The following is a 19,067-nucleotide window of genomic DNA, read 5'->3' as shown; positions in this document are numbered from 1 at the left end:
AAATGTCTGTGCCGTGTCTGTGACAGTGTTAACCGATTTGTAAGATGTGGAGTCTCCTGGAATAATTTTTAGAATTTTTTCGTTGATCTTGTTCACACTGTCATTTTCCGGTGCCAGAATTACTCTCTCACAGTCATTCATGGTTTTGGTGATTTTGTTGAATGTTTGGGAAGACTTTGTCCCCAAGTTCTTGAACTGAGTTTAAAAACTGGTAAAATCCGTTTGGGAACGTAATCAGTCCTTCTTGGGTCTACGGGAATTCTTCCATTGCCAAGTTTGATCAACTGATGTGAAAATGATAGCAGTGCCGAGTCATTTTGCAGTTGAACTCGCATGTTGGTGGATAATGATAATTTTTTAGCTTCGTGCCAGAGTGTTGATGTCCTAACGAACTCGAGGCGACCACCGATAGACAGCACCTTCACTTCAAACCCATCTCACTAATGGCAGTAAATTGCAATGTAGCGATATGGCCAGAGTTGGTGTTTGGTGAAGTTTGGTTCACTGTTGTTAGTGATGTCAGATGTCCAGCTTCTGCAGCGAATATAATTCAAACTCCTTTTAAGCACTTTTTAAATTGAAACTATACCTCAACGATGGGTGGTTGATGAGATAAAGGCCACATTAGCACTTACAGGACACCCTGTGTACATGCAAGCAAAAATATCTGGCGCTTCCAGGGTTTTCTTCAATTACTGGGAGTATTGGAAAAGAGCCAAACTATTATAAAGGAATAAACTGTAATGATGGCAGCGTTAAAGATGTGACAAACCATTGTAAAGACATATACACGTCTGAAATGTATTGTTGGGAACCACGGTAACCAAAGTAAACGTTCCGAAAGTAATTGTTGAGGCCCCAAAACCATTGTTGCCCGGCAGTTTTTCGCCAATTTCGGGCATTTGCCCAGCTCTGACGAACTTTTAAAGTAGCCTACGGTTCAATCCCGGACCTGTTTGGTATATATGCAAAATCTGGCGACGATCGGTCTAAAACTGTAGATTTGTATAAAGAGCATGCATACATACATACATACATACATACATACTTTCACATTTATATATAAGATGAACTTTTGGAGTTTTCGTCAAGGGCAAATTTATAGTTGAACTTTCGGGGGGTTTGAAATATCTTCCACACACACACAACAGAAAGTGCCTCCAGAAAAAGCATGATTTTTTACATAAAATGTAGCAATAAAATTCTGGAAACAATTGTATTTGATGATGAATATACCCTGCATCATCTTGCCTGAAACAATTTGAACAAAGTGAATTATTTTTTCACAATAAAAGAAAAAAATTGAAAATTGAAAAAAAATTAAGATTTGCTGGCATTTATGTTTTTAATGCATTTTTCGAGTATAAAAAAATGCAAAAACATCTCAAAAATTTTGAAAAATGAGTGCCTGGGTTCTGAATAGGTTAAATAAGAACAATAAAATAAAATGAATATCATTTCAAACATCCCCGGACTCTCAAGATAAAATTATATGAATATCTAGTATACGTATAAATATATCATGAGATTGACACTTTATCATCATTATTCGAGAAATTACAAGACAACAAACTAATATTTTTGTCATATTAAGTTATTGGGGATTCTGGTAACAAGTTATGTTTGTATGGAATTTCCTTGATTAAACGTGATCATATTTATCTTCTTAATCAAACTTCTCTCAAAATATTTACCTTCTTATATTTTGCTTTTAATACTTCTTTCATGATGATCAAAAGCGAACATTTACGATAATAAATATTTATTCAGACTTATCGTGTTATACAACATGCATTTTCATAGGAATATCATTAGAGAGATATATAGTAACATCGAAGTCGAAATATTGCTGTATCGCACGCGATAAAACTAATACATTTTTTCTTATTTTGTTCATTTGGTAAAGATGTTTCATGGTAAACATGTTTTGATGAAAATCACCGAAAAGAACAAAATAAACGGCTCTGTTTGTATCAAATATGATATTTTTGCGACAGAATAAAGTTTGTTGGTCCTGATTAAAAAGAAAACTCCGTAAAGTGTTCGTAATTGTGTATGATGTGCATATTAATGCCACTCTTCGTATTATATTTCTTACGTTTTTTATACTTTATGTTTATATATAACATCATGAGTATATTTTTTATTTCATTTTGCCTCTATGTAAATTTTGCTTGCGTTGCATATTTCAGAATCCATTTAAAAAGATCTTTATAAACATTCTTTTTTTTTTCAAGTTATATTATAACATGCACAAATTGCAAAAAATAAAATTACAAAATATATTATACATTTTTACTTATCTTCAAATATTTGCAAATCGGAATGCGTTGGATCTTATCCCTTTCAGATCCGAGCAGTCATTTTATGGAATTTTCGAGATCTTTTTATGTTTTTGATATTCAAAAAAAAAACATTAACAACATAAATTTCATCAAATCTTTGTTCTCGAATTTTCAATTTTTTTTTTTTTTTTTTTTTTTTTTTTTTTGTCAAGAAATAATTCACTTCGTTCAATTTTTTTCAGCTAAGATCATGCAGTGTATAGTAATATTCACATACAAACTTTTCTGGAAATATTATTGATATCACACTTTTACCGGAGGCACTCTCTCTTGGATACCCTCTTAAAAAATCTCCTGAAAGTTCAACTTTAAGTGCTGCCCTCTAATGAAATCCCCCCACCCCCCACAGAGTTCATATTCACCATATTTCTAACTCAAAACTTACACAATCCTTTAAGTCAGTACTTAACTCCAAAAAAATCGTGAGTGAGAAAAAGCAACCTACATATCTGTGGCACCGGGGTCAGAAAGGGGTATGTCATCATAAGTTAAAATTCAAGTTTTATATGTCTATGTTTACAGATCAAAGCACCTTAAGAAAACCAAGAATAATTGATTTCTAAATCGGAGAAAATGTATAGAAATTTCTGAATGGAAAGATATAAAATAGACTAAAAAAATAGACTTCAGCAAAGAAATGATGGCAAAGGCACACAAATAAAACAATCAATTGTTGTTTATATCACCGAAAAATCGCCAATTGTTGCAATAAACGACGCCAAAGGTAAGTAAAATTGTCAATTATTGCTAATATCGTCGAAAAAGTTCCAACATGAGAAATAAAGCTAATGAAAAGTAAGCTAGGGCAAAAAAAAAATCCTCTTCATTGTTCTGCTAAAGTATGTAAAATAATACCCAAAAATATGAATATCTTGAATTCTGAAAATCGCGAAAAATTCCTCAAAGTTACTGAAAAATCATGAAAAATTGCTCTATCGTGTAAAAATGGCGAATTATGAAAAATCATAAAAAAATATGCAACGTCATAGAAATCCGAGCCCTACTTATGACATTATACCATTATACCAATACCATTCACGTATCAGAAAATGAACTACGAGAAAAGTTACATAAATTAAATACCACATAATATTAAAATTTTAAATGAAATCAAGAGGGTTTTTGAAAGTCATGATTCCTTTGTACCATGGCTCTTCCCGAACATCTTACTTTGAAGTCGTTTGTGAAAGCTTACGCACTTCTATATAAATGCACATATTTTTTATAATCTTCAATAGAAATTATTTGAGAACCAAACACTACGTCTCGAGAGCCAATACCATTTATGAATACAGTAGACTCTCGCTAATTCGACACATATCAGACCAGGGTGTGCCGGATTATTGGAAATTATAGTTGAAAAAACTTATTTTTGAATAACAAAGTAAAAGTTGCTTATTATAATCATGGATAATGTTATCATTTGGATATTGTTATGACTTTTGCAAAGTACGGAATCGACCAATTTCATAACGGGAGAAAAATTCGTTTAGAGTTAATCTGGATTTTTGAGTTTCTATTATCACTTTTTTCCGTTTAATGCAATGTAGAAACAAAAGCCCTTTTTTCAGATCCCGGTCAGTTTTGTTCAGTAGACCAGATTCACAGTTGTTCGGCCGAAAGACTTTTCTCAGGGGTTCTGCAGAGAGTACTCTGCATTAAAATAGTTGTCATAATTCGTAAACTCAAGCAGAGAGTTCCATTCTAACTCCTCATAATGGCTGAATAATAACAATAAATGCAGGGTTTTAGCTTATAGCAAAAATACCTTGTGTTTTAGAACATTTTTCCATGAAAAAATAAAATTTTTCCAAAAAAAAAACACGCCTGATCGAACATTTTGCAACTAGTGTGGAAAAATTTTTTCTTCCGAGTTGTGTCGTTCGATTAACTGGAGATGTGGTAGTTTTAGTTTCTCTTGGATTTCTTTCTTCTATTTTATTAATGAATCATTATTATCAGAAATCCCGAGTTATGGTGTGATCACATTAAGTGATGTGCACTGTATAAACTTCTGTGCACAGACATGCAGTGTGTGTGACATGTTTTCCTCTTCTCTATAGGCTTTGAAGAAAAATCACCGGACTACAGGACGGCCGGATTATCGAGAGAGTCTACCGTACTTTAATTATCATAGACAACCGAGACAAGCTTTCAAGACACATTTTTTTTTGTTTCATTAATCTATTAATTATACGCTCATTAACACTTAGCTGTAATGTTACTGAAAACTTAATTTAACTCTGAAAATACGTGACCAAAACTTAATGCATTGTTCCGTAATGTTATAGTCTGCAATTCTGGAGAAAAGGGAATTAATCTCTCCTACAAATTCACAAAAAAAATTAATTTTCATTTTCCTGATATGAATACTTTTTTCTTGCCATTTTTCAAACTAGGTCGTTCTTTCAAAAAAAAATTATTAACTATGCTAAACCATCACACACTAAATATTCTTACCTTTTGTGTTTCTTTTTTCTTTGCATTGTGATTTTCTTTTCCCACTTTCTTATGATTTCTTTCGCTAGATGAAAAAGGTTTTTTGTCTGAATTATATTTTTTCCCTCTATCTTCTAATTAAAATAATTTATTGTCAGCTTCATTTCTCTTTTCTTATTCCTTTGATGAATTTAATTAATTCGCCTTGAAAGGAAAAGTCTGTGGAAGATTTCTCTTCGAAACATGCGACCAGATCCTTGAAAAATAGTAGAACTGCTAACAAGTAAGTACCTGCGGCTCTTTCCTTGGTTTTTTTTTTTTTTCTTATAACAAGATGAAAGAGTCAACTAAAAAATTTTTCATTTCCATAATTGATTTCGAAACGAGAGAAATCTAATTCAATTTTTTTACCCCCACTATTTCAATTTTTTTAAGCTATTTTTCAAATTAATTATACAATTTCATATATACTTGCGAGGCTTACTTTTTTACTAGGAGAACTTTTATTTTTCACTAAATAATCCGAAGTGCCTAGTTGAGAACGAGAAACAATTGTGAAAATTATTGTTGTAATGAGCAAAAAAATACTCTCTTCTTTTAGAAAAATTAATCCTTTTATGGTTGAGAAACCAGTAAAATTTAATATATCATCATCTAAATTAATATGTACTTCCGTATTCAATATTTTTTTTAATAGGTTGAGAAATAACGGGCTGTACTTTTTTTTAAAATCATTTTTTGGTCTTTCAGTCGCTGAATACTTACTTGATGGAAACACTCTTATCACTTTTGCTGTACTTGTCAAATGTGAGTGTTACATCATTTTTCACTGAGTAAGTGAATCGCAGAAGAGTCTCGATAATCCAAGATGAACGGAACCGGGACTAACTCTTATTGACTCGAATTGTAATGACGGAAACTGGAATTGCAATTCATAATTCGAAAATATTGAATATATAAACATACATGTATATATCCTATAGTAATAGAAAACTATTGTTTAAGGGGTTTATGTGTATCAACAATTATTATAAAAAGGGAAATTTATATTATGTAATTAGCGTATATTATGTAAATATATTATGTAAATATGTATGGGTAATTCAAATGTGATCGCTGCCACCCAGCACTGTGAACAGGGGCTGTGTTTGATTGTTCCCGCCGCACTTTTATAGTATGATAGTAATTTGTAATCTTGAATATATATTTGTTCTGTCGTTTGATGTTTGTGTGTCTTAGACATTGTACACACCTTTATGACACAACAGATTATTTCATCATATTAAATTTATTCCGCTTAAAATATAGAAATATTTACACCGTGACATTGACAACTAGGAGAGCATAACTGCGTGTGTTTTCTAGCTCTCTCTATCTTCTCTCTGCCTAGTCTGCATTGGCGACCGGCACACGTTATTGGCGACCGCCACATCACTCCCCTCCCAGTACAGTGTTTCATCACTGTGCGAACCTTACTGGTGGTTTCGATTTTCGACCAGACCTAGTAGTTGTTGGTACTATCGTGGGAGATGCATCGCCAATGTCCTGCAACAAATATGCTGGTTTGATTCGGTCGATGGATATGGCTTTTTTCACGTTGTTGACCAGAACTTTGAAAACTTTTTCTGATCTCTCCAGCACAGGATATGGTCCTTTATATGGCTGGCTGAGAGAGTTGGTCTTTGGTTGTTGTACGAACACATGTGTGCATTTGTCCAACTGTTGTGACACGAAAATAGATTTATAACCATGATGCACGGGAGGTTGAGGACGCAGTGCAGCCATTGTTGACCTCAGTTGAGAGATGAAATCCTCACTGGCAATAGATGGTGCATTTGTGACGCTGAAAAATTCTCCCGGCAGTTTTAGAGCCGTTCCGTAGGTAAGCTCTGCTGGTGAAGATTGTAAGTCCAGCTTGATTGAAGTGCGCAGTCCTAGAAGTACAGTTGGAAGGATGTTCATCCAATTTCGTGAATCTAGGCACTTCATTGCTGTTTTCAATGGCCTATGGAACGACTCAATCATGCCATTTGATTGAGGATGATACGGCGTGGTTTTAAGATGTTGGCAGCCCAACAGGTGAGCCAAACTTTTGAATAGTGCCGACTCGAACTGCCGACCACGATCCGTAGTGATCCGAGCCGGACAACCAAAACGAGCTATCCAGTTCGCAAACAGTTCTCTGGCCACTGTTTCTGCTTGGATGTCTTTTATGGGGATGACCTCCGGCCATCTTGTGAATCGATCGATGATCGTCAGTAGGTATGGGAAACCATTTGAAGGTGGCAAAGGTCCTACTATGTCTATGTGAATGTGTTGGAAACGTTCATCTGGTAATTCAAAGCCTGCCAATGGACTGGATACATGACGATGAACTTTAGATTTTTGGCACTGGACACAGGTTTGTGCCCATAGGCGACAGTCGCGCTGAAGGCCAGGCCAAACAAATCGTTGCTTAATTAACTGAACTGTTTGTTTGATGCCTGGATGTGAGAGACCATGGACCGCATCGAACACTGCCCGACGATGTGGATGAGGAACGAAAGGTCGAATCGTCCCTGTAGAAGTGTCACAGAAGAGAGTAGCTGTGGTGTTAGGCAGAGACAGTTTCTTTAGCTGTAAGGATGTGGATGATGATGATAGTGTTTGAGTTAAATCATCGTCCTCTAGTTGATCTGCGGCCATCTGGTTGTAATTGATGGTGGATGGACACTGGATTGCAGATATTCTTGACATGCAGTCAGCTGGTATGTTTGCACTGCCCTTGATGTGTCTGATATCTGTGCTGAATTGTCCAATGTAGTCTAGCTGCCTTTGTTGTCGAAGTGATCCCGAGTCTTGTTTCTTGGAGAAAGCGAATTCCAATGGCTTATGATCTGTATATATGGTGAATGGACGTGTCTCTAGCATGTGCCGAAAGTGCTTGATGGATTCATATATTGCCAATAGTTCTCGATCGTAGGCTGAATAATTACGCTGCGCTGGTGAAAGTTTCTTTGAGAAGAAGGCTAATGGTTGCAAACCCTTAGAAGTAGTTTGATGCAAAGCTGCCCCGATGGCGAAGTCGGACGCATCGACCATGAGTGCTAGTGTTGCATCAGGATTCGGATGTGCAAGTAGACACACATCGGCGAGAGTTTGCTTGCATTGTTGGAAAGCTGCAGCTAGTGATGTGGACCAAGTTATTGGCACTTTATCTTTCTTATTTCCGGCTCCCTTCAACAGTTCGTGTAGCGGTGCTTGAATATGGGCTGCTTTAGGCACGAAACGTCGATAAAAATTGACGATTCCCAGGAACTGTCGCAACTCTTTGACCGTTTGCGGTTGCTTGTAGTTGAGGATTTCAGACACTTTTTCATTTAGTGGCTTGATACCCTCAGATGATACTTCGTATCCCAGGAACGGAATTTCTGACTGGCCGAATTTGCATTTGGCCACATTGACAGCAAGTCCATATTTTTGAAGCCTGTCGAACACAAGACGTAGGTGTTCTTTGTGCTCCTCTATGTTTGCACTGGCGATCAACAAGTCGTCGATATAGGCGAAGCAGAAGTCCAGCCCTCTGAGCACTTCATGTATAAAGCGCTGAAAAGACTGTGCTGCTCCACACAGACCAAAGGGAAGGTATGGGAATTCAAAAAGACCGAAAGGTGTTATTATGGCAGTTTTCTTTACATCATCTGGATTAACTGGTATATGATGATAGGCTCTAATTATATCCAGTTTTGAGAAAATGTTTTTACCATAAAGATTTTGGGAAAAATCTTCAATATGAGGAATTGGGTACCTATCCATTTGAGTAATTCGGTTGAGAGCTCTGTAATCCCCTGTTGGTCGCCAATCGGTAGTACCTTTGGGGACCATATGTAAGGGACTAGCCCAATTGCTTTTTGAAGGACGACAGATGCCCTGTTCAAGCATGTAATTAAATTCTTCCTTAGCAGCTTGGAGCTGTTGTGGATGCATCCGTCTAGCTTTCGCAAAAACGGGAGGACCATTTGTGGGAATGAAATGCAGAGTGTCATGTTTGACATCAGCGAGCCTATAATTTGGTTTCGTTATTTCGGGAAATTCTTCCAAAATAGCATGAAATTCGGTCTCCTGAGAAATGGTTTTAATATCATAGTTTGAACAAGAAAGAATTTTTCCCTGTTTTGAAATATTAGTCAATGGGTCTATCAATTTCCGATTTTTGATATCAACTACTAAGCCAAAATGGCGAAGAAAATCGGCACCGATGATGGGCTGTTGACATCTGCGACGGTGAACAGCCACTTGAATGAACGTCTGAGATCAAAATTTATATTCAACAATTTTGTACCATACGTTTGAATTTTCGTGTTGTTTGCTGCTACTAATTGATAGGAAAGAGCTTTTCGTTTCTCGGAAGGAGATGGAGGTATGACGCAAATATCCGATCCGCTATCAATTAAAAATTTCAAATTGGATGCGCGATCGAAAATGAAAAGGCGGCTACTATTGTTAGGCCTTGCGATGTCCGCCGCGTCGACCGAAGGCTTAATTAGTTTCCCTCAAACGTGCACGGTTTTGTGCATTTTTGTGCTTTTGCCTGAAATTTTCTATGATAAAAACAAATTCCGTCGTCTTTCTTATTCTGACTGTCGCGTTTTCGCTGCCAAGAGATAGATCGTCGTCTACGATAATATCCACCTCTTGAGCGGCTGCGGCTACGGCTAAGACACTCGAGCTTTTCTGCCAGGTCAGCTATTTGTTGCTCGAGACGTGAAGTGTGACTGGATTCAGTTGCGCAGATTGCTGTCTGACTTGCGGCAGTAACCTCTATAATTTTATCTGCCATCACGGCTAACTGAGGCAAAGTATCTGAACTGACAGCTAGGATTGTCTGAATGTTAGGAGGGAGGCGACTCAGCCAAATGTTTTTGATGAAATCTTCAGTCACTTTATCCCCCCCTAGTTCCTTCATTCTTCTGAGAAGATATGAGGGTTTGGAGTCCCCCAACTCAATATCCTGCAAAAGAGTTTTTAATTTCTGATTTTCTGTTAAATCGAATTCGCCAATTAACCTATCCTTAAGAACGGTGAATGGATTCTCCGTTGGAGGTTGGAAAACCAAATCTGAAATATGTGTCAGAGTTTGAGAATCCAAAGCTGCCACAACATAATTGAATTTTGTTCTTTCATTCGTAATTCGAGAAATTTGGAAATTTGCTTCAATTTGAGCAAAATATAATCGTGGATTATTTGACCAAAAAGGGGGAATTTTCATCGCAACTGTAGCGATGGTTCCTTCCGGCTCTTCGTCTGCCATACTGATGGTCGGGGAAAAAGGGAGAGAGGAATACTACGCACAAATGATAGAGAGGGGCGAACGGAATAATAATGAAAAAAAAGAAAAGGGAGAAAAACAAGGCAATAAATTTCGTGGGTGGTTGGAAACTACAAAGGGGCCTTTTAAGGGAAATGAGACTTACCCATCTGGCCTGTGGAAGCAGCTATGTCGTATTATATGCATAGGCGTTGCCGACGAAAAATGTTGCGTGTTTCATCAACTGGTCACCAATTCTGTCGTTTGATGTTTGTGTGTCTTAGACATTGTACACACCTTTATGACACAACAGATTATTTCATCATATTAAATTTATTCCGCTTAAAATATAGAAATATTTACACCGTGACATTGACAACTAGGAGAGCATAACTGCGTGTGTTTTCTAGCTCTCTCTATCTTCTCTCTGCCTAGTCTGCATTGGCGACCGGCACACGTTATTGGCGACCGCCACATTTGTATGAGCTTATGGTGATATTTGTACCCAATACTACCTTCATAGAGTAATGTTTTTGTGCATTCCCAATAGTATAAAAAAGGGAAATTTTTGTAAAGTAAATAATATATGCATGTAATTCAAATGTGAATGCCCAGCACTGTCAACGGAGGCTATGTTTGATTATTCCCGTTGCAGTGCAGGCTCTGTGTGAATTCTGTGTGTGTGTGTATATTGCATATTCTGCAATAGGACAAGCAAAATTGCTCAGCACTGTGGACGGAGGCTTTGTTTCTTCGTTTCCCGTCACAGTCGAGGCGCTGTATATATGTAATTTGCATACATTGTGTATTGTGTATTTTGATCATTCTCAAAGCTCTCCCACTTCAACTTGCCAGCTTCTTCATCTTCTTTATTGCCCACAAGTCTTTTCCACATTTCTTTCGGAATCCCAGGCTGCGGTCTCCGGCCCTTATGTGCCACTGGGCGCACGTGCAATTTTTCTCCCTAGTCATTGGATTCAGTCACCCATTTTTGTCAAATGGCTTGTTTGTTGCATTGGTTGATGGCCGTCTTCCTGGGGAGAACGACGCGAGTAATTCGAAACTTGCGAGCACGGGGCAAGGGGAGCCACCACTATAAATCTTTGCTAACTTTTCCGACACAACTCTGCCTCTTTTGAGGGAACGGAAGTAAGGTGCTTTGCATCAGTCCGGGGTTGTGAGCAGTTCTATCTATCTATCTACTGTTTAGGGAGGGGGGCCTACGCCTACTGTTTTGTCTTTAATTCATTACGCAACTGTTAAGATCCATGGCCTCTTCAGGAATGCTTCGTCAATGTGGTTAGGAGTTGAAAAAAACCAAACGTATCCTACATGAATATAAATTATAACTAACCGTTTTTTGATAGCCACGATTTTACTAATATCATTTAAGCGTTTTTCGATATGATGTATATTTCCTCATTAAATATGGAATAACGAGCTAAATATGCGATGCATACAGTTCCATATAGCAGATGCTTGACTGCAGTAAAAAAACCGAATAGTTCAATTTATAGAAGACGTGGCTCTGAATATAAAGGAAATACTAAAATACCACCATGGTTAAATGAAAAGAATAACATACGCGTCAATAAAACGCATTAACGTTCAAACAAAAGCTATGAAAAAAGAAACATTCGAAACTCGTTTGTTGCGAATGTGTTTCGTGTCGTAGACCGTTTTGTTCCCTTGAGAAAAATGCACGAATGAATAAATAAGGAATGTTTTAAACGTACCCAAAAAAAAATTCTTTTAGGTTTTTCTTTTTACGAAAGAAAATGTTTACGTCATTATGTTTGTTCGTGATAACGATGCACGTGTCGCGATAATGGCGACTAGAAATGAAGATAAAAAAAAAGAAGAAACAAATATACATAAAACAAAGAATAATGGCAACGTGCAAAAAAATGTTTCGCTTACAATGAAAAAAATGAAAAAGAGAAACATGTAAATGGCATTCGTTTTTATGATCTGTCAAATCAAAAGAAAAAATATATATGTAAGACGAGTACACCATCTCTTCAGTGTCGTTTGAATGTTTGTAAATAATACCGTATATAGCAAGGTTTCTCCACCTATGGTCCGCGACCAGTGGTGCATTTATGGTTTTGCCTCCTGTGGGCTACACGAATTTTTCTGTCCTTCTAAAAGTTCCATTCTTGTCAAATTTTCTTTATTTTTCCCTCCAATTCGTCACCCTGTGCAATAAATCCGTTTGTTCCCCGGTAAACACACTGTATCTCTAAAGTCACTCTTTTAGTCGTTCACATGCGTGCTCACGCTCTAAGTCACTCTTTTGCTCATTTACATGCTTGCAAACTGTTTTGGTCATTCACATGCTTGCACACTATTTTAGAGCTACACGTGTTCGCACACTGTTTTGCTCACTCACGTGCCTGCACACTATTTCGGTAACTCACGTTTTGCTCTCTCACGTGCTTGCACACTGTTTTGGTCATACACCTGCTTGCACACTGTTTCGGTCATTCACGTGCTTGCACACTGTTCTGCTCACTCACATGCTTTCCCACTTTTTTGGCCATTTACATGCTTGCACAGGCTCCAAGTCACTCTTTTGCTCAATCATTGTCCAAGTACGTCCCTCTGTAAATAGTCACTGTCCACGACGATGGCATAGATGGTCCGCAAGCAGACAATAAAGTTATTCATCCGCTGTAATTGATACTAGAGCTACATATGGGATTAAATAAAATTATATCTTCATTCTCAGGTTCATTATACATCATGAAGGGGAATGCGGTGAATTGCGATCTCAAATACGGGCTATCACTAAATTTTGCAAAAAAAATTGTAATTTATTGTTTTAAATGCAGTTTGCTAATTACTGCTAAAATTGCTCAAGGCTGTGGAAATAAAGGGCTGCTACAAATCGCAGTTAATAAGAATGAGAAGCAGTTCACGAAAAAAATATTCAAATGATCTGATGACCATATTTCATTAAGAAAAATACGGTAAAGTGGGATCATAATCACCGAAAATACGGGTCATCGCCAATTGCCATAAAAAAAAATTGCCAAAACCAGGCACAATCACCGATCATAATTAAAATTGCGCAAAAAACGTTAAACGTTACAAACATGTGAAATGAATATTTATAATTTTTGCCATAATTATAAAGTAATTTATATTATGAAAATGCTGTGTGTATTATAACTTTAGTAATTATTAAAAATTGAAATTAGTATCGTTGAAAAAAACGGGGCAAATGAAAAAAAAATCGAAACAACGAAAATTGCAGATATGTCCTGCAATACGGACATGAGTGGTCCGTCGCATTGGATCAGCCATTTTACTGGTCCTCGTTTCCAGAAAGGTTGAGAAACACTGGTATATAGGGTTGTACAAGTGTACATGTATATATTACGGTAAATACGATATATCGGTTATTATGTATGGTATGTTATGTTAAGTTTTTATAACCGTTTATTATGCAGTCCCTGTAAGTGTGATAAATCTATCGCTTTTCTCGGCGATTATGCATAATACCTAAGTGTCGTTGGTGAATGCTAAAAACCTTATCACTTTTACCGGTGGTTATGCGTAATACCCAAGTGTAGTAGAGAAATCTGATAAATGCCAAAGAAGTTATAGATAATGATAATTTCATAAAATGATGCGTAACATCTGGATACGATCGTGAAATATATTTAATAGTAATTAGTTATATATCGAAGTCCAATTGTAGAACGCGTCAAATAGGGGAATAATTATGTAATAATTAATATCTGGGCCCGATTTTAGAGTTCGTTCAATAGAAGTTTGTTATATTGGGGGGAGTCCAAAATTGTATAAAAACAAAAAATTATAAAAAAAACAATCTGTTAAATCAAATAATTTGTTGAATGAGAATTCGTTATGTCGGGGTGCGATCGTAAAATTTGTTAAATAAGATTTTGTTATATCGAGGTCTGATTTCGGAATTTATCGAATAAGAGTCATGTCGGGGATGTTCAGAAAAATTCATTTGATCAGGTTTCATTATAACCGGTTCATCCTGTGATTCACAAGTACGGTCATCGAAAATTTAAATTACTTAGATTCTAAATAATCAATCTTGCCAGAGAGCAATGAAAAACCGATTTATAATATTTACCAATACAACATGGCGATCATGCATAATAACAGACAAATGTGATGAGTTTTAAACGATTTATCATGTTTATAAACGACGCATGGTATTATTTATTCATAATCTGTGGTAAAAGTGATATAAATTTGGGGGAAATATTTCAAGTTTACCAAAAAAGGTCGTAGCATATATATATACCGCATGTGGAATTTAGAAAGGTTTTTTTATGAAAAGATGCATTTTTTAAAAAACCACTCGAAATACCCCATAAAATAATGAAATATTGATTTGGCATAGGCAATACCGCGAGCAAATTACAAAATGTTCACGAAGCAATCAATAACAAGTTCTTAAAACTTTGAAGGTATACCATGGATATTAAAATCAATCAATTACGTACGAGTGATAATATTTTCCAAACTCTAAAGCCGGGTTTTCCCTAGGAGTAGAATTTCTGCCCCGTGTGCAGCGCGTGAAAATGCTGATTGGTTAAAACCCGAAATTCATTTTTTTTTGGACCAATCAGCGTTTTCACGCTGAACGCACTGTAGAAACCCGCTTCTAGAAAAATCTAGCTTTGATGACAAAATTATTCATGTCAAAAAGTCGATTCGATTGAAAAATGAGACACATCTTACATTTTTTCTTTTTATAAAACTATCATTTCAAATTATTGTTATTTTCATGGAAAGTAGAATGAAATCAATTTTTTTTTAAATTCTGTAATTAGACATAAAATAACCATTGGAATTGCAATTAAAATATTCGAAAATAAAACCATGAAATTAACTTTTGTGATGACATTATAAATTCATTTCATATTTACATATACAGGGTGATTCAGATTGCTTGTCTGTAGGACTAACTCTGTAACAGTTGATTTTAGAGAAGTATATGCCTCCCCAATTACAAAAAATTTTCAAATGACGTGAACAATTTTTCGACTGACGGTGCATTTGCGCAAGTAAGTAATTTTTAAGTAATTTTTATTAAAATTTTTGTATGAAATTAATATTTTTGGAAATTTAAATGTTCAATGAGTGACATGGTATTTTTTTTTAAATCTGTTTACAAACAAATTTGTTTTTTTTTATGGCGTCTCAAAAATGAAATTTTTATACTGATTTTAGCTCTGGAATTTTTTTTTTCGCCCATGACCATTAACGTAATTTTTTTTTCTTCCAAAAATAGAAAAAAATATTTTTTCCTAAATTTTTTGTCACATGATACCTGAGGTTTCCCAATAGCATAATCGCTAATTACTTTAATTAAATTAAGTTAATCAATTCATAATAATTAAAAAGTATATCAATTGTAAATTTACATTTATTACAAAAAAAGGGCGTGTTAGCCAAGGTCAATAAGATGCTTGCCTGACGTACCAAATGATGTTTGTCGCGAGTTCGATATCCGGTTAGTCCTTGTCAGAAACATTTCTCACACAAAGGTAGAACAGAAACGGTGACATGACTACAGAAAAACATTACTATCGCAGGGAGTGCCACACAGAAGGGTTAGCGCACCAACCCCTCGGTGAGTATAAAAAAAATCTGCCGTTCGGAATCGGCAATAAATTATAAGTCCCGTCTAGTTATCCCTCGTGTGCAGAAAATGGCCCTGGTGCGACAAAAATGATCAAATTATTACAAAAAAAACATGCTAAATTAATATCGTATTTTTTGAAATATCTTAATTATTCTATTTAAGTGTTACCCGTTAATATATATAAAAACATTGTGAGATTTGATCATGAATTTGAGTTAAATGACGTAAGTTTTTTGGGGGATCGCACACAAAAAAATAAAGAAATTAACTTTTATATAGTCCCTATACTCAATTAGAAAGTTGTTGCCCTGTCACTCCTCAAGTTTCTAAGCTGAGATATTTCGATTCAAAAATAAGAGGAATGGTATGAAAGAAGAGCTAGATTTTTTTTGCGATTTGTTCAGTCCTGATAATTAGCAATGCATTGTCGGTAAAAATATCAGTTTCATAATGAATTCCATCACTAGTTTAGGCTAAGGTTAGGAAAGAAAGAACGTCAATAAGATTATTTTCCAAATAATAATTCTTTTGATTCAGTAGAAAGAGGTAACGAATGTTTGCTTTTCGAATATATTTTCCATCAATTTATTCGATCTAATGAAAATCGGTTGCGCGACAGTAAATTCTTCCGAAATCCCGATGTTTAAATAAATAAAACTATTTAGAACACAGCATACGATTTGAATTTCTCAGTGCAATTCCCTTGTTTCTATTGACAGAGATTTAATTTAAATTTTAGCGATCCCTCAGTCATGGAATAGTTCGCGAGCGTTCAAAGAGATTCGCATTCCTCTAGGGATCAAGAAAATATTACCCAGAATCAGCGTACATTATAACCGAACATTCGCAAAGCTTAGATTGAATGTGTTGTTAACACGAAAAGTCGATGTATTAATATTGAGTATTAATATTTTTCGACGTGAATACGTCTTTTATTATCATCTGACGATACTGGGCGCATTCGCAAAAAGTTGCGTGACGAAATTCTTTAAACGCTGATATCTCAGGAAGCGCTGAACGCACGTCAGAAGCAATGCTATCGTCAGATGCACATGGCAAAGGTGCACCCAGTGATATCACTCCGGTTCCAATATCTCTTCCCGTCTGGGCGATAGGCCTGATTAGTAACAAAAAAATTTCCGCTAAATCTCAAGCAGTTCACAACAAAAATAACCGAAATTGGTGTCGTTTGTTAGCTACTCCAAAGACGAAGTCGATGATAATGGCATAATTTCATTATGGAAGATTAGATGACTTTGCCTAATAATGCTCAAACAATCACCAACGAATAAGGCACAAATAACAGGAAATACCACAAACTGCTAATGTATAACGACACGCTATGGGTGTCGTCGTCAGAGGATAAAAATACCACGTTGACCGAGCATCCCATTTGGATTGACTCCCAAATCTTCAATCTCGGTTGCTCAGCAGAACGAGGAAAAAAAAAACAATGGGGCATTTATCATATCCCATGTGGTGATTTCCCGCTTGGCTGCATAGGACAAACAAGAAGACCCATAAACACTAGATTAAATGAATATGCTCGCTGTGTTAAAAAACAAGAATGCGAAAAATCACCCATCGCCACTGACTGCTGGCAAGAGGACCATACATTCAAATTTCAGGAAGCGAAAGTTTTTCACAAAGTAAAGTGCACGGCCGATTTCGACTTCCATGAAGGCAGATACTCTCGGGCCTTCAAAAAACAAATTGGCAAATGACAATAAATCGCATCGCCATGACTTAAATTCATCACGAGCGGGAATTTTAAGAAAGTACGAATAAACCAAACGGATAGCTCCGTTACGCAAGCAGCCAATCAGGTTATTCCAAAAGACTTACACGCAGGCGCTTCGCTTCATTCTTGCCATGACGTTTGACGTTAAGATTTTCCGTTCCACTGAGCAACCGAGATTCGGTAATCAATCCAATTCGAATACTCGGTCAACGAGATATTTTTATCCCCTGAAGACGACACCCATAGCGTGTCGAAATGTATTAGGAATTAGTTTGTGGCATTTCCTGGTATTTGTTGGTGATTGTTTGAGCATAATTTCATTATGTTAGCACCTAACACGCGATTCAAGGCACACAAAAAAACATATTCACGTCAGAACTTACTGCCGTGATTATGACACAATTTTTCTTCCTTTGTGAACTAGATGTAAATTAAAGTATTGAAATTTCCAAATTTTCTACCATTCCTTTTGTCTTACTGGATTTTTAATCAATTAGAAAATTACTTATGTTCTCTTTTATAATTTTTGTACCTTTTTCAAAGAAAAATCATAATTTTATATAAATAAGTATACCTGTTTGAGTATATTTGTTGGAGTAAATATGTTATATTAGAGGTGGTGCTTAAGCATTCTCGCATTTCGCCCTGAGGCTATGATACTATTGAGACGGCAGTAGGCGCATTTCAGTAGGGACATTTTTTTTTCGAATATTCAAATATTTGTTTGAGTTACGTAGAACTGACTCATCATCATTAAGGGTTCCACGGAGCAGCCTTATGTTTATCAAGGGTTCCGCGAGAACCTTTACGTTGAAAACCGAAAACCCCTAGTGTAGACTTATAGATAATCAACGTGATATTTTTTTTTTCGGGAAATTGATTTTCTTAATTCATTTGTCATGTTGATTTCGTACTATTGCTATTTCTAACGTTGGCTATTTGTAAATACTCAAGCTTACCATTATACATTTTATCTCAGATGTTTTTGAGCTATACAAATACAAATATAAAAGGCAAAACAGGCAAAATGCCCAACGAAGTGGCTGAGAAAAAGATGTCTATAACAAATATAGATGTCATATATTACTAAAATACAGCAACCCAATTAAAAATGCAATTATATACAATATATATATACACGTGATAAAATATTATACAATGACCTTAAAAAATACTTATGGTTGTCTTATTCTAAATATGGATAGCTTCTCGGTTTGCCCCAACATGTTTATCGTATTTCTTTTTAAACGTGTCAAAAATAAATGATACCTTACTAGACCATTTTCACCGAAATAATAAATTAATATGTTTTGAATCTAAGAAATTTTCAGCAAAAAATCGCCACATTGATTTTTGAAACATCCATTAAATTGATGATTTTTTTAAAGATATATATTCAGAATAATTCTCAAAAAATCACAATTTTTGACGAAAAAAAATAAAATACGTAAATCCTAAGATTGTTATCAAAATTCATGTCTCACTCGTTTATCACAAGTCTTCTTCAAAAATTTCCAAATCCGTGAGGGGAAAAATTCATTTCCGTTTATTTATTTACTCATTTATTCCCACACACGAAACTACACGTTTTTTTAAGCTTTTTTTTTTTTTTTAAACGAA

Source organism: Pholcus phalangioides, unplaced genomic scaffold (genome assembly GCF_987345545.1).
Source record: "Pholcus phalangioides strain wild (caught in Gottingen) unplaced genomic scaffold, Ppha-v1.0 ptg000015l_1, whole genome shotgun sequence".
Taxonomy (NCBI): Eukaryota; Metazoa; Arthropoda; class Arachnida; order Araneae; family Pholcidae; genus Pholcus; species Pholcus phalangioides.
The sequence above is the reverse complement of the archived record's forward strand: the minus strand, read 5'-3'. Positions refer to the sequence as shown.